Raw genomic sequence first — 23874 nt, 5'->3', positions numbered from 1 at the left:
AACAAAGTGTAATATTTGATTTCAAAATGTAGTGCATGTTACAATGTCTATGATAATCCTCTGATTCTTCAAATAATATGTAATATGTTGAACTTGAATTTGATTTAGAGTCAAGAGCTTGAATAGCTTGATCTTGAATCTTCGTCTTCAAATTTGGATTTGAATTATTCATCACGAACGCTTGTATGGGTATGACGAATAATAAATATGAACATGTAACTTGATCTTGAACTTCTTGATATTTTCTTTCGTTCTTGATCTTGAACTTGAGCTTGAAATTGATTACTTGAGCTTTGTAGCTTTGTAGAAAATTTATGGCCTTTGATCCACGAGCTCTATTCTTGCTTCTTGTTCTTCAACCCCCCCCCTTCTGAGAATAATGAGGACCCCTATTTATAGTTGTAGGGAGTGGTATGAGGGTGCAATTTGATTGGTTGGTTTGAACTGACCAATCTGATTTTTTTGGTAAAGAGCTTTAATTTGATTGGTCAGAACATGTCACATATACATGTGGCATTATTCTAGTGGCTCATTTAATTTGACTTGGATTGCCACCTAACTTTGACACATGGCATAATTCTAGTGGCTTATTTAATTTGACTTGGATCGCCACATAACTTTGGCACATGGCATAATTCTAGTGGCTTATTTAATTTGACTTAAATTATTACATAACTTTGACACGTGGCATGAAAGTGGGCTTCTAGGATAAGATGATATCGGGCTTAACAAAGTGGGGTCATCTTTATAGCCCAAATCAATGGATTTAGATTTTTTAATTAAATCCATATTTATTAAACTAAATAATTGACCCAATTTTATTAATCCAAAATATTTATTTGGACTAATATATCTTAAATTTAATATAAATTAAATTATTCTATAAATTTATATTTAATAAATGTTAAATGATTACACATGCATTAACCTTTGGTGGTTTGACCCTTGGTGTTAATCCACATTATTAGTAACCACCCTATTGTCTTAAGGGCCCCAACACCCTTTAGACCAGTTGCATATTATGTGTTAAAGTAGTCACGATAAATTAATCCAAGCCAAGTTATGACAAAATGATGTTTAGAGATTTATTTGTTGATTTGTGATCATTTTTTAAAAAATATTGTAATGATTACAGTTATTATCAATAAAATAATATATTTTTCTTATTTTCTTTTTCTAACTCTAAACTCCAAATAATGTCAATGAGGCTTGGATTAACTATCGTGAATCACATACTTGTCGTCTTAGGCCTACCTCTGGCTCAACGAGGCTCTTTGCATTTTAGGTCGTTTATTTTTCCTAAATCAACGTGTTTTTCCTTGTGCTATTATCATGTCACTAACTCGATTCTTTTTTTTTTTCTTTCTTTTTTAATATTTTCCCTCCCCAAGGTTTATTCGTGTGCATCACACTCGATCTAAAAGAGTTCTTTTGCTCATACTTCTAGGCATTGAGGTAAAGTAATATGGTGAATAACAACGGTACTAGTGACATGTTTGGTATGACTACTCAAAAAGAGGGTCTGGAGAATTCAAGAGAAGGGTATACACCTGAACATAATGAGGTGGTATCAAGGTTGGAGCAACAGATTATAGAGATGCAAGAACGATTATCTCATGTTCGCAATTCAAATGTGTCGCTTACTGAAGTCAATACTACTATCAAATGCCACGCCACACTCACAAGTCTTCCTCTTTCATCCTATCATATCTCATATCCTCAAAGTACCCCAAATCATATGCCTTCCTAAAACAATCAACATCCACAATCGTTACAATACCAACAAAATGCATTCAACCAAACCCACTTAGCTCCACCAAATGCCTCATATTCTCAAACCACTTCACATGTCCATGATGTACCACCAACGTCCTTCACCAATATATCCTACATCCCAACTTTAAAAAAGCACAATCTGAATTCCATTTATGTCGAGGTGGTTCCTTCCACACACAATCATTATAAATCAGAGTCCTCCCAAAAGGATATATTGATACAAGCTATGGTAGAGCAGTTGAAGGAGTTGAATAGTCGAATACAACATGTTGAAGATAATAAGGGGATAGAAGGGTTAAGTTGTGAATACTTGTGCATAAATTCTGACGTCAAATTGCCCGAAGGATACAAACCTCCTGAATTTGAAATGTTTGATGGGAGTGGAGACCCGAAGGCCCATCCGAGAGTGTACTATGACAAGCTCATACGAGTTGGTAAAAATGAACAAATTCACATGAAATTATTTGTTATAAGTCTCATTGGAGATGCTTTGTCATGGTATATTGCCCGAGATTCAAAGAAATGGTTGAAATTGACTGATATGGCTCTTGATTTTATGAAAAGGTTTGAATTTAATGCTGAAAATGCACCTGATTGGCTTTATATTCAAAATTTAAAGAGGAAATCTACAGAATCATTCTGAGAGTATGCTATAAGGTGGAGGTCTGAAGCTGCTAGGGTCCGACCTCAGATGGATAAATCACAAATGAAAAAACTCTTTATACATGCCCAAGAGCCACAATATTATGAGAGGATGATGCTCATAGAGGACCACAAACTTGCCAACATCATCAAGCTAGGTGTGAAGATTGAAGAATGCATAAAAATGGCACACTAACTGATTTGGAGGCATTATAGGCTAGTAATAAGACTTCACAATCTACTGAAAATAAAGTTGCAAAAGAAGTGAAGGTTATATTGACAACACATGAGCCAAAAGCACCTCCATATTACCAAATTCCTCCGGCTACCTCTCAAAAACCATCAACTTATCAAAGGTCACCTACACATCGACGACACCATCAATTTGCAAGGTCTCGAAATAACCTTGAGAAAAATCCACCCAAGCAGTATACTCTGTTGGCTGAGCCAATAGATCAATTATATGGGAGACTAAGGATTGCTGGCTATATCACTCATATTCCCAAAATTATGATGGAGACACATGCAAAATGGCTTGATCATATCAAGATATGTGCTTATCATTCAGGAATGAAAGGACATACTATAGAAGAATGCCGAGCTTTGACAGACCAAATTCAAATATTGATTAATACTAAGGTGATACACGTGAAAGATCTTTAAGCATGACTCATAAATGGTTGGCATCATTGAAGATGGTATCATGTTTTGTTTCTCATCTAATATTTTCAAGCACTTGGAAAATTACTTTAAGGTCTATTGATTTTTCATGGACATTGTGACTTGGATCAAGATGATGTTTCTTTTATGTGAACTACGTTTGATCCGATTCCCATCTAAGAGGGATACGTAGGTGCTCCTATGGAGTTTGGTTTTATTATAATAAAATTTTCTTATCCCCCTTCTCAAGTATGTAACTTGGGCAGAATTTATGAGAGGATCTAAAAAATTCTATAAAGAAAAGCATTTCTACATAGTCAAGGTTGAGAAGACATGAGCTAGGGCAGAATTTTTCAGGTGACCTCAAAAATTCCTTGATAATTCACATAGAAGTACAAAAGCATTCTGAGTCATAAACTGGGGCAGGAATTTTTTAGAGGTCCTCAAATTTCTTTCATCATAGGTTGGATCTGAAGACATCCAAATAGACCTCAAAGACTACGGAATTGTGATTGTGACAAAAGTAAAAGATGGATTTTTCTTTGAGTGTAGGAATGACAGGTACAATTTTTTCCGAAGCTAAGTATTGTCCTTTGGAAGTTGATTGGTTAAGCTCTACCCTTCAAGAAGATACCCAAGGCTAAGCATTGTCCTTTGGAAGTTGATTTGTTTAAGCTCTACCTTTCAAGAAGATACCCGAAGCTAAGAATTATCCTTTGGAAGTTGATTGGTTAAGCTTTACCCAAAGCTAAGCATTGTCTTTTGGAAGTTGATTGGTTAAGCTCTACCTTTCAAGAAGATACCTGAAGCTAAGCATTGTCCTTTGGGAGTTTATTGGTTAAGCTCTACCTTTCAAGAAGATACCCGAGGCTAAGCATTGTCGTTTGGAAGTTGATATGGTTAAGTTCTAACTTCCAAGAAGATACCTGAGGTTAAGCATTGTCCTTTGGAAGTTGATTTGGTTAAGCTCTACCTTTCAAGAAATTACCCGAAATTAAGCATTGTCTTTTAGAAGTTGATTGTTTAAGCTCTACCCTTCAAGAAGTTACTGAGGCTAAGCAGTGTCCTTTGGAAGTTGATTGGTAGCTTTACCCTTCAAGAAATTACCTGATGCTAAGCATTGTCCTTTGGAAGTTGATTGATTAAGCTCTACCTCTTCAAGAAGCTCCACATTTTCAAGAATTTACCAAGGCTAAGCATTGTTCTCTTGACGTTGAACGGGCTACAAACATTGTTTCCTCAAAACAGATACGCTCTCTTATCTCTGCTAGTTAACTTGTTTTAGTACCATTATTTTTTTTAAAATCACATTAGCTTATACTTCTCTATGTTTATGAGCTAACCATTTTATTTAGTTATGTCAGAATCTGCAGATATTAAAGGCCTATAAGCAAAACACGAGACGATTATGAATAACTTTCCCCCTATTTTGAAAGCATCATTATTTATTCCTATATCTTGCAACTTGATCAAATCATGGTTTACACTTTTCATGTTCATACAATCTTATGCTTCAAATCTCATCGACTCAAACTCCTATCACTTCTCTTCAAATCCCATATCGTCTTTTCATCTTTAGCAACTCAGTTCGTTCCTAAATTTAGAACTACATAAGGCCTGATTCTCGTATAACCAGAGATATGTAGGCGACTTAAAATCAAAGTCCCAACCGCTCTATTTTTTTTTACATACCCATGTCATTTCATCTGGTCACACCATGATCATCAGGCGGTCAAAACAGGCTACTCAGTTAACGTCTTTGCCCGATAATTCATCCTTCATCATCAAGCAAAGAGGGGCAGTTGTTGACACCGAATTTTAACCGACCTATAACCCATTCCGAGCTACTATTTGATTGAGTAAGTATTTTAAAACTTATCTGTTTTTATTTTTTTGTTTAAGTTTCATCCGATTAATTACATATCTTAGTTTGTATAATTTACAAATTTTATTACTGATTAATTTTTATTTTTTTTAATTATTATTATTAGTTTTATTATTATTATTATTATTATTATTATTATTATTATTATTGTTAGTTTTATTATTAGTTTTATTATTAGTATTATTATTATTATTAGTATTATTATTATTATTAGTTTTATTATTATTATTATTATTAGTTTAATTATTATTATTTATACAATTATTGAATTATTTTATGAATTCTTAATGTTTAAATAATAATTTTTGTACTTTCAAATTTTAAGTATTTATTCAGTATATTATTATTATTATTATTATTATTATTTTATTCATTTTTATGGATTTGTAAATTTAGATTAATGATTTTATATAAATTTCAAATTTTAAGTGTTTATTTAGTATGTAATATGTATACGTTATATTATATAATGTATTTCTTTTATATGAAAAGTTATTATCTATTTAACTATTTTATATATGTAGTATTTTTTATTAAATAGCAATTCATTCAATTTTCTTCTAATTTATTTAAATTGTAGCCTTTTATCTTCAATTTTATGTCAATTTTAATCAATTTATTGTGCAAATCCTATCAATTCTAGCTTAATTGATTCAAATTAACCTATTTCTAAATCCCAACCCCCAACTTTCGATCCTAGCCGTCCGTTTCTTTGATCGGATGGACCACATTAATCCCATATATTTCAACCTACCAAAACGCCAAAAGATTTTGATTCTCTCTTCTTCTTCTAAAAACAAGAGGAAGCCATCGCCTCCGTCCCCATTTTTTCCTCTTTCCCTCCGCTCCTCTCCATCGCCGTTCCACCTGTGGAGTGATAAAATAGGAGCTGTGACTTAATAGTTAGTTAGAAAGTTGTTAGTTTGTTATAACTAAGAGGTTAGTTGTAACTAATTAGTAGTTAGAGGATTGATAAAATATCTAGGACATGTATATATAAGAAGGACATTAGGAAGTCTCTACAACTACCACATTTTTAATATTCTTCAATACAAGAATGCCCTAATTTCTCTCTTCATCCTTCTTCCTCTGTAAGTCTCCTTCACTTAGTTACTAATTCATTACTGTTTTCTTCATGGTATCAGAGCAGAAGGCCATAGATATGGTCTAGATCGAGCTACGTGAAGGTCGAAGCTGTCGAAATCAGTGAAGAGAAACAATGGCGGAGGATCTGGACAACGAGCTGCTGGAGAAGCTAAGTCACAATCATCAACTGTATCTGAGTGCATCAGACACGTCCGGAGTGGTGTTGGTATCTATTCAGTTAACGGGGCCTGAAAACTATTCGGTTTGGAGTCGCTCGATGCGAATCGCCATACTTGGACGTAACAAGCTCGGATTCATCAATGGAATATGTAAGAAGACTAATTTTGGTGTGAATTTGACAGATCTGTGGGAGCGATGCAACGCCATAGTTCTGTCATGGATAATGAATTACGTGTCAAAAGAGTTGTTAAGTGGAATTGTGTATTCTTCTGATGCGAGTTCTGTGTGGAATGATCTGAAAGAGCATTTTGATAAGGTAGATGGATCGAGGATCTTTCAGTTGCACAGAGAAATTGCAACCACAACTCAAGGTACGAGCAGCATTTCTGAATATTTTACAAAGCTGCGATTACTGTGGGCTGAGTTGATAGCTTAGCCCCCTTTCCTGGATGCAATTGCGAGAAATCGCGCGATTTCGAGGAGTTTATGAAGAGACAAAAATTGTTGCAATTTTTAATGGGACTGAATGAGTCATATGAACAATTTCAAGGCCAGATTTTGATGTTGGTTCCACTGCCATCCATTAACCAAGCCTACTCTATGATGATTGAACGAGAAAGTCAAAAGATTATGGTCAATGCGACTGGATCATCCATGAATGGAGAAATAACAGCTCTCATAACAAGTCGAGGAGGAAATTTCAATAGATTCAAGAAGAATATGGATGTGCAATGTGATTATTGCAAGTTGAAAGGTCATCTAAAAATAGATTGCTACAAATTGCATGGTTATCCTTCAGATTACAAGTTTAAAAGGAAACCAAATGGTGTCAATCCTATTCACGCACGTGATGGAGATCCTAGAAACAATGGCTACCAGGTAAGAAGAGAAGAACCTAAAGGAAGAGTGTATAATGTGAAGGAAGAAGCTTTTAAGTTTCCTGAAGGTATTAGAGGCACGAAACCTGATATTGAAGCTTACAGAGGAGTGGCTCTACCTTAGGGCAATTGCAATCAGTTAATGAGATTATTAGAGAATCCTTATCGCTACAATCGATTGATATAATTTTTGGACAAGGAACAGCAAGGAGAAACATCTTCAGCAAGCAAGGGCAAGTTATCAAATGCAGATTCTCATAACATGGAAGGTAACATTATTGCATCCAATGTGACTGTACATGAGGAATCAGATACTATTTCAGCATGTTCTGTAAAAGATAAAAGGGAGGAATGGATAGTAGACAGCGGAGCTACGAATTATATGACATCTAATAAAGAGCTCTTACAAGAAGAGCATAATGTTATTACTGATAAACAGGTGCATCTACCTAATGGTGAGGTAGTAAATGTGACTCACACTGGAAATTGCGAAATCATTGATGGCCACACTATAAGCAATGTGTTGTATATACCTGACTTTAGATATAATCTTTTATCAATCACCAAGATTACCAGAGAGTTATATTGTTCAGTCAATTTCTTTCCTGAATTTTGTATATTCCAGGACCTCTCAAGTGGGAAGGTGTTGGAGATTGGTAGGGAGAAGGAAGGTCTCTATTTGCTGAAGCACAAAATAAAAGGAGCACAAGACAAGCAGCAGCTGATGAGAGGATTGATTGCTACAAAGAATGCAGTAGATATTATGTTGTGGCACAGAAGAATGGGTCATGCTTCTATTGGTGCAATGCAGAAACTTCTGGATATTGATCATGGTCATTGCAAACAAGCTTTAGACAAATGTGAATTGTGTCTTTTTTCTAAACACACTAGAATGGCTTTTCCTGTTAGTGAAACTAAATCCTCTGCTATTTTTGATTTGTTGCATTTGGATGTATGGGGTCCTTTTCATGTTCAAACTGTTGATGGTTATAGATTGTTTTTGACTATTGTTGATGATCATTCACGTATGACTTGAATATATTTGCTCAAACTTAAAAGTGATATTGTAGTAGTCCTTCGAAACTTTATACAACTGATCAAAACTCAATTCAATAAGACCATTAAGGTGTTCAGGTCAGACAATGGATCTGAGTTTGTCAATTCAGAATGTGTGCAGTTATTTCTGGCCAATGGTATAGTACATCAAAAAAGTTGTGTCTACACCCCTCAACAGAATGGCGTTGTTGAGCGAAAGCATAGATACATTTAAGAGTTGGCAAGAGCAATCAGATTTCAAGGGGCCTTTCCTTTGAAGTTTTGGGGGAATTGTGTATTAGGGGCTGTTTACATGAGGAATAGATTACCCTCAGTTGCCTTAAAGGGAAAAACACCCTTTGAAATATTTCATGCACACAGATGCTCCCTTGATCATCTCAAAACTATAGGCTGCTTATGCTATGCCAAGAAGTTGCCTTCAGGTGATAAATTTGATTCAAGAGTTGTGCCTACAGTACACATGGGCTATTCTTCTGTGACTAAGGACTATGTGTTGTACAGCCTGGTGACTCATTCCTTTTTCATATCTAGAGATGTACTTTTCAAAGAGGACATTTTTCCTTTCAGGACCACTACACACACTGGTCCAATCTTTCTAAATACTTCTACAGATCCCTTCATATCTGAGCCCCCTGCTACTTTCTCTGATGAGGTATTTCCTAATCCTGTCTCACTAAATAATTCTCCTACCAATGGTGTTCCTGTTAGTGTAGTTCCTACTGCTCCTGCTCCTGAACCTCCCATTGAAGTACCAACTATTAGAACTTCTTCCAGACAAAGAAAACAACCCTCTTGGATGACAGATTATGTTTCCAACAGTGTTGCAACATCAACTCCATATCCCCTTTCTCATGTGCTAAGTCATGCTAACCTCTCCCCTTCTTATCAGCAGTACCTGACTGCCTTTTCTTGCACTACAGAACCCAAATCATATCATGAAGCCTGCTCAGATCCACATTGGATCCAAGCTATGAAAGAAGAGATTCAGGCTCTTCAGGATAATCATACTTGGCAATTAGTTCTATTACCTCTAGGTAAACATCCTATTGGTTGCAGATGGGTTTACAAAGTCAAATTCAGAGCAGATGGTCACATTGAAAGATACAAGGCAAGATTAGTTGCAAAAGGCTATAATCAAAGAGAGGGCCTTGACTACTTAGATACTTTTTCTCCTGTTGTGAAAATTGTTACAGTGAGGAGTGTACTCTCTATTGCTACTGCTTCTGCCTGGCACATTCATCAAATGGATGTGTATAATGCTTTCTTATAGGGTGATTTGCATGATGAGGTGTACATGACCCTACCTGAGGGATTTTCTAGCCAAGGGGAGTCACAAGGCTTAGTATGTAGGCTAGTTAAATCCCTATATGGTCTTAAACAAGCTAGCAGACAATGGAATGTAAAACTCACTGATGCCCTACTTACCTTTGGTTTTCTACAAAGTGGCCTAGATCATTCATTGTTTATTAAGAGAAAACACAGAAAGATTGTGGTGATTCTGGTATATGTTGATGATATGCTAATAGCTGGAAATGACTTGGAACTAATTGAGCAAACCAAGAAAGCACTGCATGCTAAGTTCAAGATCAAAGACCTTGGAACTCTGAAGTATTTCCTGGGAATTGAATTCTGCAGATCAGTGAAGGGAATATTGATGAACCAAAGGAAGTATGCCTTGAAAATGATTGAGGAAGTGGGTCTAACTGGAGCCAAACCATCATGGACACCACTGGATGCCAATGTTAAATTAACAACAACAGAAATGGATGAGGCAACAAGAACAACAGATGATCCAATATTGGAGGACATAAGATCATATCAAAGATTAATTGGAAGATTACTATATCTGACACTAACTAGGCCAGATATTTATTTTGCTGTTCAAACCTTAAGTCAATTTTTGCAGAAGCCAAAAAGGTCTCATATGGATGCAGCATTGAAGATAGTAAGATACATAAAAAGGAATCCAGCCATAGGAATATTGATGAGTAGCAGAAATGAGAACAAGCTGACAGGGTACTGTGATGCTGACTGGGCATCATGCCCAAATACTAGAAGATCAGTCACAGGTTTCTTGATCAAACATGGTGAATCCTTGATTTCTTGGAAGTCAAAGAAGCAAACAACAATTTCAAGAAGCTCAGTAGAGTCGGAGTACAAAAACATGGCTTCCACTGTCTCAGAAATAATGTGGATTGTTGGATTATATAAAGAATTAGGTGAAGAATTGGAGATGCCAGTGGACTTTTTTTGTGATAGTAAAGCTGCACTACAGATAGCAACAAATCCAGTATATCATGAGAGAACAAAACACATAGAAATAGACTGTCATTTCATTAGAGAGAAGATTCAAAAGGGACTGATTAAGCCTCTGTTCTTGGGTACACATGAGCAACAGGCAGATATAATGACAAAAGGGCTACACAGATCACAACATGAATATCTTGTTTCCAAGCTGGGGGTACTAGATATTTTTGTACCTACCAGCTTGAGGGAGAGTGATAAAATAGGAACTGTGACTTAGTAATTAGTTAGAAAGTTGTTAGTTTGTTATAACTAAAAGGTTAGTTGTAACTAATTAGTAGTTAGAGGATTGATAAAATATCTAGGACATGTATATAAGAAGGACATTAGGAAGTCTCTACAACTACCACATTTTTAATATTCTTCAATACAAGAATGCCCTAATTTCTCTCTTCATCCTTCTTCCTCTGTAAGTCTCCTTCACTTAGTTACACCACCAAGCTGCTGCAACAACCCACTCCCCTCGTCGCCACTCCGACGGCGAGGACCAAAGAGAACGCCACATCTCCTCTTTCCACCTGTGAACCACCAAAAATGACCACTGCTCTTCTCTTCTTTTCCCCTACTGAAAATGACCAGCACACCACTCGTCCTCTCTCCATTCCGATGAACCACCAGACAAGCACCGATGTCCCCTTCTTCCCTCACTCGTTCCCTTTTCTCTGTCTCCTCTCATTTCTTCATTCAGTAACTCCGGCGAGGTTTACATCGCCGGTGAAATCACCTGTGTCACCTCCATCTTCTTTTCTCTTTCTCTTCTCCATCGAGGTCAATGAACAATAGCAACAAAGACCACTGCTGCTCCGTCAGTAAACTCTACCGAACATTGCACTCCGACGGATATTGTGGAATTTCACAACACTAAAATGGATCAACGGAGATCCATCCCTGGTTTGGTTTTTCTAATTGCCTTACATCCATTTTTTCTCTCTAGTTTCTTTGTGAACTGATGAGGTGTGATGAAATTCACAAAATTATTTGCTATTCCGTGTGAATTGTATATTAATTTATGTTTAATGCCTATATTTTGCTGAACTCGTTCACTGGGTATTTCATTCATATCTTAACTTTGTTTAAAATATTTCAATTTGTCCTAAATATTCAATGTAGAACTTCAACATTTTTGTTTGGTTTGAAATATGATTTGTCCCCTCGTTAATATACACCCTTGAATTCTAACATGGTCAAAATTAGTGATTCTAGACCTTTTGGCAATTCTTGATGAAGAGTGATTTACTTAATTATGGCAACCTCTAATTTGGCGATTTTTAGAATAAGGACGGATTGATATCATGCTGATTTGATTTGATCATTTTAAATTGGGAAATCTCATGGATTAAGCTTCTTTCCTTTTATTTCTCTTGGCTAATTTAGTAATAATTAGTAGTTGAGTGCATATGGTAAATAATCTTGTATACGTATTTAACGATCCAAATCGTTGTTAGTTATAATTAAAAAGAAATTGCAAGAAATTTACCCGAGGGTCTCACCATCCCACCAGAGAGGGATGGTCCCGTCAGAGCGGGAATATGGACGTTAGGTCATGGGACAGAACTTAAGTCGCAAATTTTTTATTTTCTCCACTTCTCCCAAGTGGAAGTTAGAGGCGAAAGTTTCTGCAAAACCCTCCAAAGAGGCTGCTCTTGACTTGTGGAAGAGGGGAGAAAATCTTAGCACCCAAAAGGCTACCAGTGGCATTCAATTCGATCTTGCTCGTAGAATATCAGGAATCAATGATTTCAGCAGCATTATTTCTCTACGATTGCTTGGTGCCTAGATAGGTTAGGCTACTCTTTTCTAAGTAGTAAATCTATACCTACTGTGTAGTATAGAAGGATATTTAATGAGAAATCATATAACTAAACTGTAGGTCACGGGTAGAAATTCGATCGTATTAGTGTTTGATTCTAATGTGACCTGGTAAAAGGGTGCTATAATGTTTTGGGAAAAATGATTTTGGTGGTGATATTATTGCATACAGATGGTTAGTTAATAATAGGCATAGTATTGCGTACAATAATATAAAATTAAGTAGTGATTGATGATAAACCTTAAGGGTTTGGTATTGTGGGTGTTGGTTGGGTTCCCAGAATTATCCTAAGGGTGTAATTACATTACTTATGATATGCCTAAATGTGTACCGGTAAGGAAAACAGGTAAGTTTTTATATAAATAATTACTTGTTGGCTTGTCTGTGATAAACCTATTATGTTGGTATAATGTGATCTATTGATGGTATTTTATGGTTGGTTTGTATAACTGGATCAGGTGTCATATTTTGACACATATATGGATCGAATATCACGTTCTGACACATATTTAGATCGAATGTCACATTCCAATATATTCTTGAATTGGGTGTCACATTCTAACACAATTATGACTGGATGGGTCCCTTGAGAGGACCAAGTATGTTTGTGTGGATGGTCCCATGAGAGGACTTGATGATATCTGTATTTCTATATAATAATAAGTGTAGTGATAAATGAGTTACAGACTAAGGACCTATAAGTGAACTCTTGAGTTGAGGTATGTTAGTTATAAGGAATTATGTTCTTGAATAAACTTATTGGTGGATAAGAGAATGGGTCATGTTAGGTCTGGATGTGATATATATGGTATAATCGTATTCTATATTCATAGATTTAAAAGTTGAGGTTCTAGTTGCCAGAGAGTTTTACCATTGTGATTTACACGAGTAACTGTGGTAGGGGTAGTGGCTACCTAGAACTCGAGGTGAGTTAGAAAGTGTGGTTGTGAAATGGATATGCCTTTTGTTGTAAGACAGTTGGACTAAGACTAGTGATGGTTGGGTGAAATCATTGAGTGGTTAAGGTTGTTAGGTGGGGATTGTTATAGTGAATGGACAGTAATATGGTGGGCTCACAACCCATAGGTCTTAAGTTGTAACTAGAATGGTAGTGGGATTGAACTTTAGAGTGGTGAACAACTTAAGGTGGGAGTGAGGAGTGTACTCATTTGGTTGGGATGGTTAAATTGATAAAGCTTAATTATTATGATATCTCCTATTTTTCTATTTATTTATTATACTGTGGGTGTCAGACTCAACGATGAAGCCTGCCAGTACGTGTTGTCTGTACTGATACTACTCTTGCTATGCCAATTGGCATAGTCTGGTTGCAGGATCAATTATGTCTCTTAGGTGAAGACGAAGGTAATCCTCCAAGAGCTTCTATTTTTTCTTCCTTAGTGGAAGTTGAGTCATTGGTCTTTTATTTTATTACTATTCTTAGAAGTTGTTGCACCTGTATAGACTTAATATTCGTAGGGGTCTTTCTATAATTGAGATGTTCTAAGTTGAAATAGTTTCTTTAGAACCTTGGTATAATTATTCAAATTTTGATTTAATTTCCACAATATTTCTTAGAATGGTTAAGGGCTCTCCTACTTAGGGTGTATAGTGGGTGCCCTCATGTCTCGGTTGGTTGGGTCGTGACAGCTTAATTCTCTTAGCTGATGCAATCTTGTGGAATATTTTTGGGTGGATGATTTATGGGCATAATTGACAAAGTGTTGCTTGTTAATTAGTCCCTTCATTACTCTCCTTCTAATAATTGTCATAACGTTTATATTATCCTATTTATGGTAAGTTGAAGTGTATTTGGTTGTAATTTACTTGGCTCTAGGGATTTTATTTATATATATTTATTTGAAATTATATAATATCATAGGTACTTATTTACTGAAGGTAAAACATGATCTCTGGCATTCATTTTGGATTTAATAAAGGGCAGAGATTTCCTTCATTTGTCTTTGACTGATTCTTTCCTCTCTATTGATAAGTTTTTTTTACTATATAAACAACACATTTGACACGAGTTTCAGATCACGGAGAACACCTTTTTTACACTCTACATATTCTACACAGTGAAAAGATTAGAAAGGATATATTTTATTATTGGAGACACACTGAAAAAATAATCTCTCGGGTTCTCTCTCACACTTGAGATACCACTGGAACACTGCTGAATACACTAGACTTGAGTTCTCGTGATCTTGACGTGTCAGGACATAGGGATTGATTGTGCTCCAAACTCTCTTGTTAATTCTCTTATTATTTCCTACTTAACCGGTTAATAGTTCTTACTAGAATAATCTTATTTATTGCATATTATTACTTTAAATTTCTTGCATAATTTATCTTAGTAAATAAAAATGGAAAGCATCCAGGTTAGTCATGTATCCTTCTCTATTTGTGTGCATTTATTCTATTGTATTTTGATATGTATATATTATTACCTTCTCTGTCTTGAAAGCTACATGAACATTGCGTATTGTTGTTCTTCAGTATCTTATTTGTACTTTCTTTACGGTTTAGCAGGTGTTGAACAAAAATTCAAGACAAGAAGAGTTGGGTGGGAAAGTTGGGATCTTATTATTTTACTTTAAATCTTTTGTTTATAATTTGTATTATTTATTTACTTGCTTCTTTATTCGGGGTCTTGTAATAATGTTGTAAACTCTCCATATAATAATAAAAATAACTTATGGTCTGCTAATAATTGGGGGCAGGAAAATTATATGCTACATGTTTCTTTTCTTATTTTATTTTATTTTTCTCATTTATTTTACTTATTTTACTCAAGTTCAAATGTTATTATTTTTTTTATCAAAGTCATTGTTCAATTCCGCTTTTCACCACTTGGATTGGACATGACACTTTATTTCATATTATAAATACTATATCCTAACCTATAATTCGTGGGAAAGTAAAAAGGAATTATGAGGTCTAATTCCAATTTTTAACTTAGCTGACGTGTCCCCAGGAGTACCACCTACCCAAGAGTTCTCAGAAAAGATTATGTGTATTTTTATGTAAATATTTATGTGCTTATATTTAAATCAAAATTTTTATTTGTATTTAAATTATTATTATTATTTTTTATGACAGACCTCAAATCAAAGAATGTTTTTATGGTGGTGTAGCGCAATTAACAATATCGTGACATCATCCCTATAAAGAAACAAACATTCTTTCCAAGTCTCTAAAAATTCTATGGTGACTTTCACTCAAATCTTAAGCATTTTATTCTTATTAATTATTTTTATAATTATATTTTATTTAGTTTCGGGTAATTTAGTTTACACACAATTTTCTACAGATTCTTATACATTTTTATGTTATTTCTCTCTTCTTGCTTATTTGATGTCACAACTTTTGTATGATTATTAGTTAGGTATTATATCTACTTGTTTATTTTTAATACTTAAATAAATTGGTGTGCTTAAATATTTTATCACTTCTAAATATATGAATTAATAAATATTTTGTTACTCGTTTAAAATAAAAGGATTTTATATGTTTATCATGTAGTCATTTTTTATATTATTTAACGATCTTATTTGTTATTTTTAAAATCCACCACATAATTTATAAGATTCAGTCGGGGACCCATATTTGTGGACCTCGAAAGGTGCCTAACACCTTCCTTTTAAGGTAATTTTGAACCCTTACCTGAACTCTGATTGTGTAGACCTTTTAAATTAATTTTGTTTGTAATATAAAATAGAATGGTGCCCTAATGCACCTTTAATTCGTTAGGTGACAACTTTTCTCTTTTCTTTAAAATCCTAAAAAAAATCATGTCGTTGCAATCACGTTTTGAGAAAAATGGGGAGCGACATTGGTTAAGCTTCATGGTGTTCTACTATCTATCATTTTTGATCGAGTTACTCAGTTTTTGAGATCCTTCCAAAAGGGCTTTGGTACTCAAGTTAAGCTTAGGACAACTTTTCACCCTCAGATAGATGGTCAAGCCGAGCTTACCATTTAGACCTTGGAGAACATGTTGAGAGCATGTGTGATTGATTTCAAAGGTAAATGATATGATCACTTGCCATTGATCGAGTTTGCTTATAATAATAGTTACCATTTCAGTATTCAGATGGCTCCATTTGAGGCCTTATATGGTAGGAGGTGTCGGTCTCCTATTGGTTGGTTTGAAGTCGGTAAAGTTGCCTTTATAGGACCTGAGTTGGTGCATGAGGCTATGGAAAAGGTCAGACTGATTAGAGAAAGATTAAAGACTGCCTAGAGTCGACAAATGTCCTATTCAGATGTGAGGAGAATGGAACTTGAATTTGAGATTGATGATTGGGTTTACTTTAAAATTTCTCCCATTAATGTTGTGATTCACTTTGGCAATAAAGGAAAGCTTAGTCCCTAATATGTAGGCACATATCAGATTTTGAGGTGGATTGGCAAGGTGGCATATGAATTGGATTTGCCTGCTTAGTTGGCATCAGTACATCTGATTTTCCATGTATCTTTATTGAGAAAGTTTGTTGGTGATCTTAGCTCTATTGTGCCATTGGAAAACATTGGTATGAAAGAGAGTCTATCTTATGTGGAAGTTCAAATTGAGATCCTAGATCGGCAAGTTAAAAGGTTGAGGAACAAGGAAATAGTTTTTGTTAAGGCGTTATAGAGGACCCAAGAGGTTGAAGGTGTTACATAGGAGGCTGAATCCGATATGATGTCATGATATCCTCATTTCTTTCCTTCCATTCCTAGTTGAGGTATTGAGTTCCTTTATGATCCACTCCATCAAATCCATGTGTTTCAGTTATTCTCATATTTTCATATGCATTCATCTTCATGAAATGAGTTTTAAAGTCACGTCTTCTCTTGGAATTAAATATTCCATATTTTATGTATTTTCGACATGTTATTGCATTCATGTTGGGATGCTATGTATCTCTCCTATTTCATTCATGCTAGCTTGAGTCTCATTCGAGGATGAATGTTCCTAAGGGGGAGATATTATAAGATCCCAAAAGTTGGAAGATTCAGAAAATGGAGTTAAAGGAGTTTTCTAGAAAAACATTACAACTTTCATGTACTAGAAGCCCTTCATGGCCCAGTTCACGAGGTGTGAACTTGACCACAGGCTGTAATGGGCTTTGTGGTAGAGCCTTGGAACTTGGAGACCAGGGGAGAGGACCATGAGAGGAACTATGGCTCGTGGTGAGAACCACAGACCATAGACTTTCCCGTAAAGTCAACCCCTAAGACCCCTGATCAATAGTGAGGACCACAACAGGGTCCACGATCTGTGGAGCCCTATACGGACTGTGGTGCCCTCCGTGGTGGCAACCTCCCCTAAGTCAAAGTTCACCTTTAGGATCAGATCGTCACCACAACCCATTGTGAGCTTCATGGGTCGTGGTGGCCTTATATCATGTCCCGAGAGGGTATCCTAGGCGTGGACGATACTCAAAGACTATTGCTAGTCCCCAAGCAAATTACTTGGCCTATTCACATAATCATTTAATCAACACTCTATCAGCGGAAGACTTAACTCATCAAGAAAATAGTTCAACATGAAAATCAAATAGATAACTTAAAGAATAAGGTCAAAGGCTAACAATCTCTCTAATTCAATCAACAATACTAGTATGGATGAAATGAGCCAAAAGACAATATCCAATCAACACATCAACAGTCTAGTCTATGAAGCCTCTATCAACTGTTTAAGTGGTGTCAATGACAGGTTCATGACTGCCTTAACCAAAATAAAAGTAAAAGTCTAAACTCTAAACCTAGATGATAAAAAGAGTGGTATCCTCCGGAAGCAGGGAGGACTCACCAATTGACTGGAATGTGGAAAAGATCTTTAATGGTGCACCTAATAATGATATCTAGAACCTGTCTCTGCATCATGAAATAATGTAGGTCCAAATAGACGTTAATACGTGGAATGTATGAGTGTGTAATATGGCAGAATGAAACATGCATTAAGGTAGAGTAAAACCAGTTCAGATATCTCAAATAAAAAATATGAGAAACTCAATCAGGATGTCATAAGTCTAAAGCAAGAGTAAGGTTTAGACAGAGATCAATCATATACAATTCAATCCAATCCAATCAGAGTAATATCAAGACCTATATAAGAGTTTCTCTTATCCGACAACAATCACTTATGATCCAGTGATCGTATAACATGATCATTGATGGTGCCACAACCGTCCAATACCTTGCCAGGGTAAAGGACAAATCTATCAATTTGGATCCAACAATTAATCAAGTTCTATCTTTTCAGGATAATAAAATAGGGAAACATCCGACTTTAACAGTTTAATCCTCTCATAAGTTTGGTGACATAGTTATTGAGTTCGAGTTGTTACTTACTATTACCCAATTCGGTGCTCGATAATCCTTCCAAGACTCAATGCTCATAAGACAATCAATCTTAATCAAACCAATCAACAAGTCTCATATGGACTTTTATCAGTTCATCAGTTCTATCCAATCAATCCTTTCAACCAATCCATCATTCCCAATCATTTAAGAGTAGTTGGGATAATCATTTATGATAACATTTCATTGAGACCATTCATTTAGGTTCAATTATGAAGATATGAAGGACTATCAAGTTTCATCAAGACTATTATCATGCCCACATTTCAATCACAATCATGCATTCACAAGTTCAAGGCTCTAGATTCAATTCTTAGGCATATACATCTAGTATTAGTCAAAATACTATTAGGGATTATGAAGTAAATAGTTTTATAATCATTTGCAATATTATGTAAAACATGTAAATTTAAGGAAATTCTCTATAAACACAATCATGTCCACTCAAATTATTCACAAATCAACCTATCACAATCATGGGGCACATGGAAGAACAAAGTCCATACTTTAGTTTAGTCTTACATACCTGGGATGAAGACACGACAATCAATTTTGCAAGAAATCGCTTAAATCTTTTGAACCCTTGCCTCCTCTCCTCTTCTTAGCCCTAATTTTTAAGTTAATTTAGCGTAAAAGGACTTAAGAAAGCATTTAAGAACTCTTTTAAGGTCGAAAATGACTTATATCAGTCATGGTTTAAGTATAGAAGGGGTGGAAAAAAGACCAAAATACCCCTTCTTAACAATAACATCGAGCAGGAAAATTTGGCATGTGGGGGAGCAGGTCCGCGACGCGGACTGGTTCTTTCTCAGTGCAGATTTTTCTGAAAATCTTTGATGGTGAAAATTGAACTAAACTGGACCAAATTGTACACTTTTCTGAAAATGCAATCTTACCCCAAAAAATTATCTTTTGATTCAATTAGCCTAAAATTCAATTGAGACCACTTATCCACATGATATTTCTTCCTGATCGATATTTCAACCTTGGATTGGCCAAAAAGTTAAGAATGATGCGTTGTGCGAGCATTCTCTTATCTAGGGGTATTTTAGTAATTTTATTGGGTGTAACACCTTCCGTGAAGGTTGCCCAACTCAGGTTAGGTTAGGGGTATTTTGGTATTTTTCCTATTATCTCGTTAGTGTATTTGGACATTTTTAGGGATTAGTTCCTAGCCTATAACTAATTCCTAACCCTCCTAATTCTCTCATTCTCACCTTAACATCCAAATTCCAAAATCTTCTCTCTAAAGCTCTCTCTCAAGGGTCTTCTTCTTCCTTAAGCAAATTGCAAGAGAATTCAAAGTCAAGTCCCAAATTCATTGTATTTAGGGATACATAGTGATTAAGGTACGTGGAAATTTATCCATGGAGTCCCAAGGTTTTCTTAAATTCTCTTTTATGAATTCTTCTTCTAAGCCCTAGTTTTTCATGAAATTGTATTGGGTCATATCAAGTATGATCTATCTTATTATTATTGATCAATTTATGCATAATTCCCATCACAATGCATGATTTCAAGTTGAATTTCAATGACCCATGCTATATATTACTTTCAAGTATATTTTCAAGGATTTATGATCAGGAACTATGAAGGATTTCAATGAATGTTTTATGAATGATTATCACAACTTATGAATGACTCATGAAAATTAATGAATGATGATGAACTATGATGTTCCAATAATGCTTCAAGCAAAGTATAAAGATTGTGATGGGTTTTCCTCACACACTCATGATAAAGATGATGAATGAGCTACTCTTATGATTATCTTATGATGAGGATTGACATCTGTTATTGTCTTTCCAAATGATGTTTATGACTATATTTTTATAAATTTTGTTGGAAAAATGACTAAGCACTGAGAGAACTTTAAGGTGGGGTTCGGTCCGATAGCCAAAGTAGCTACCCAAGAGAATCCTAGTAGAAACCTTTAATCCCTAACTACGTTGCTCACGTAGGTTTAATGTGTCAATATGTCTTAGTTAGTGGATCCACAAATAGATCAGTGTTAAAGAAAGGTCCCATCACGGAGTCTACCCTTGCAAGTAGCCTCCTCCTTCTCGGTGTGAGAGTATATTGAATTCCATATTATAGCTCGCATGGTTTTATATGTCGGTTAAAGGTCCTATCCCACACCAAGGTATATGAAAAAAGTATAAGTTCTCATGATGATGTTTTTATATACCACATGATTATGATGTCTAAATGTTTTCAAGGTTTTACTCATATTTTAAGATATCGGTCATGCATCGCATGCTCATATTGATTATGTCCTATTTTTGTTATTCATGCATACTTCTCACATACTTAGTGCATTCTATATACTAAAACATACTTTTTATCTACATTGTATCATAATGTAGGGTTCGACGATCACACTCATCCTCTTATTCATGGCTAGAGATTATTACTATTCTTATTATGGTGAGTCCTCATATTTCGTGGATGTGACAGTTTATTCTTTCCACTCTTTCCTTATGACCTTATGACTTTTATATTCTTTATTAGGTGAGTTAGGAGCTTGTATTATGCCCCCATCTACACTAGTAGCGGCATGTTGGATGTCATGAAGTCTACGTTGTCTTTTCATTTCAAGTTTGAGACTATATTTCTGCTTATATAATGCCAGGATAACCTTTGAGGTAACTCAAGATTCTGTATACTACATGTAGGTGTGCTTGACAATGAGCATGCAAACATTGGCTTACCAACCATATTTAAGTCTTTTTGCTTTAATTACATTATGTATGCTCTTGAATAATACTCTAAGAGGCGTGGTTGGGGTCTTTCAGTATTGTAATTGACGTGTCACACCTAGGGTCTAGCTTGGGTCATGACAGAAAGAGCGTATATCCAAGTAATATTTATATTAGTTATGTTTGAATTATTATTTTGAGTCAATAGGATGATTGTACATAATTTGTTTTATCAATAGGATGACTATATATCTCTTACATATGCATGCATGATACATAAATTTTTTTTGGTCCATAGAATGACTATATATATATATATATTAGATCAGCATGTATGATATATTAAAAAGTGTACACAATATATGCCATAATTTGATTGATCGATAATAGATAGTGATTAGAGTCGATAACAACTGACACAAAATTTACCAAAATGTAGGGGTCCAAAAATTCAGTAAATTGATTACAAAAACAAAGTGAGATCTGCAGTATCTTTATTACAAAAACAAAGTGAATCAAGCCTATTTAAGATTTTTTATTGTTTATACATGAGGTTCTCTTATATCTCGGTCTCTTGCACATTGAACATTTTTTCCTCCTCTTGCTCTTGAAAGTCTCACTGACGTCCTTGACACATTTCCTTTTCTTCCTTCCAAATTTGGTATCGACAAGTGGTGGAAGAATCTTCACATTTAGCAATTCATGTGGCATACACTATTCCAACTCATGAGGAACAACATTAATAGATTCAGAATATGCAAAGAGGTATGCTTCAGCTTTATACAAAGGCGAAGAGTACTCATAGATGCTCATACCGTACTCATTGCCATGGTTCAATCGCAAAGCGACCATCACATGAGCGCACAGTATCTTTATCAAGTCATATTCCCTACAAGAACATGTTTTTTTCTAGTAGGTTCACTTAAGAAGTAGAACCTGCGCTGAACACAGTGAATTGGTTGTCGTCCCCTACTATATTCTCCACATACAAGGAGTCACCCTTGATCATTTTTTCTCTTGCAATTTTTTTGTTTGCCGGCACCATTTTATTATCCTCTGATTATAGGACATCTGCATGCCTCTTTATGAAAAATTCTCCAAGCCTCTTAGCAATCAAATTGAATATGGATGCCACAGGATAATCTCTTTCATATATCAATATAACATTGAGTGACTCGGCAATATTTATGGTCATCACATCATATCTATTGCCTGAAAAATGTGACCTGCTCCACTTCTCAAAACCAATTTCATGCTCAAAGACGTTGGCTTCCTTGGGGCAATTATTTTTGAATTCTACAAAATAATCGTTAAAGTCATTCATAGAATATGCCTTTGCAGCATTGTAGTCTAGATAGAGGGAATCTCCACAGTGTTGATTTACCCGAAGATTTTCATTGACGTGCCTCGTGCAATATCCATGAGGAGCATGATTATAAACATTTGCAATGTCGTTGGCGATAATCTTGTATCCATCGGAGATAAAATACAAATCTAATTTATCAACCACAATCTCCTTCAACTTTTCAAAAAAGAACATCCAAGACGCATCATTCTCAATGTCCATAACACAAAAGGCAATTGAATAAACATGGTTCTCCGTATCTTGTGCAACAATATTCAACAACACGCCCTCGTATTTATCATGTAAATGAGTGTCGTTGACCACAATTACCTTTCTCATATGGATGAATCCTCTATTGTAAGCACTGAATGCTAGAACCAACATTAAGAGTGTCGATCATGTAGGAAAAAGTCAGTAAGCACGAACACCCATGCTCTGCTGTCCCTCGAACTATTTCCTTGGCAATCACACCTCCTTTTCAATATTTTCAATAGCTTGGACTACTACAAAAACAATTGAAAATAACCCTCTAAATCTCTTTAACATTGGACCCCTGCTATCATAATATAGATTCACACAAAGCAACGCAATGACTTTTGTCAAAAATTTTCTATGGCTTCTCTTCAAATGTTCAACACCACAACAGTGATTGTCAATGTACTTGTAGATACGAAATCTGTTCGAGCACTCATACCTCCTCTCCCACAATATCCACCCACAAATACGAGATACACATTTCATCTTTAAGTATTTAGTACAACTATATACTACAGCAAAATCAAAAGACTTCCTCGTCGCCGCTTCGGCTAATAACAATTTCTGCATACTCTTGCTACTAAATATTTGATTTATATAGAAATTAGCTCCACCGGAGAAGAAATTACTAGGTTGTATTTCTTCAAGATGTTCGGGATATGCCACATCTATTGGATGATCTTCCATATCCATTGGATGATCATACATATTCGTTGAATCATCACACAAGCTCTCATTTGAATGATCACCTAAGCTCTCCTTTGGATGATCACCCAAGCTCTCATTTTCAACCAAATTATCGTCGTCATCATTAAATGAATTTATTGGTTCAATTGGAGGCCTCACAATAACATTTATACTTGATATAGGCTTAGAGCCATCAACAATAATATCCAGCATGTACAAGCCCATATGATGTCATTCTTTATGAATGTAGGATGTACTTT

The sequence above is a fragment of the Solanum dulcamara genome, chromosome 5, assembly GCF_947179165.1.
Source record: "Solanum dulcamara chromosome 5, daSolDulc1.2, whole genome shotgun sequence".
Taxonomy (NCBI): Eukaryota; Viridiplantae; Streptophyta; class Magnoliopsida; order Solanales; family Solanaceae; genus Solanum; species Solanum dulcamara.
The sequence above is the reverse complement of the archived record's forward strand: the minus strand, read 5'-3'. Positions refer to the sequence as shown.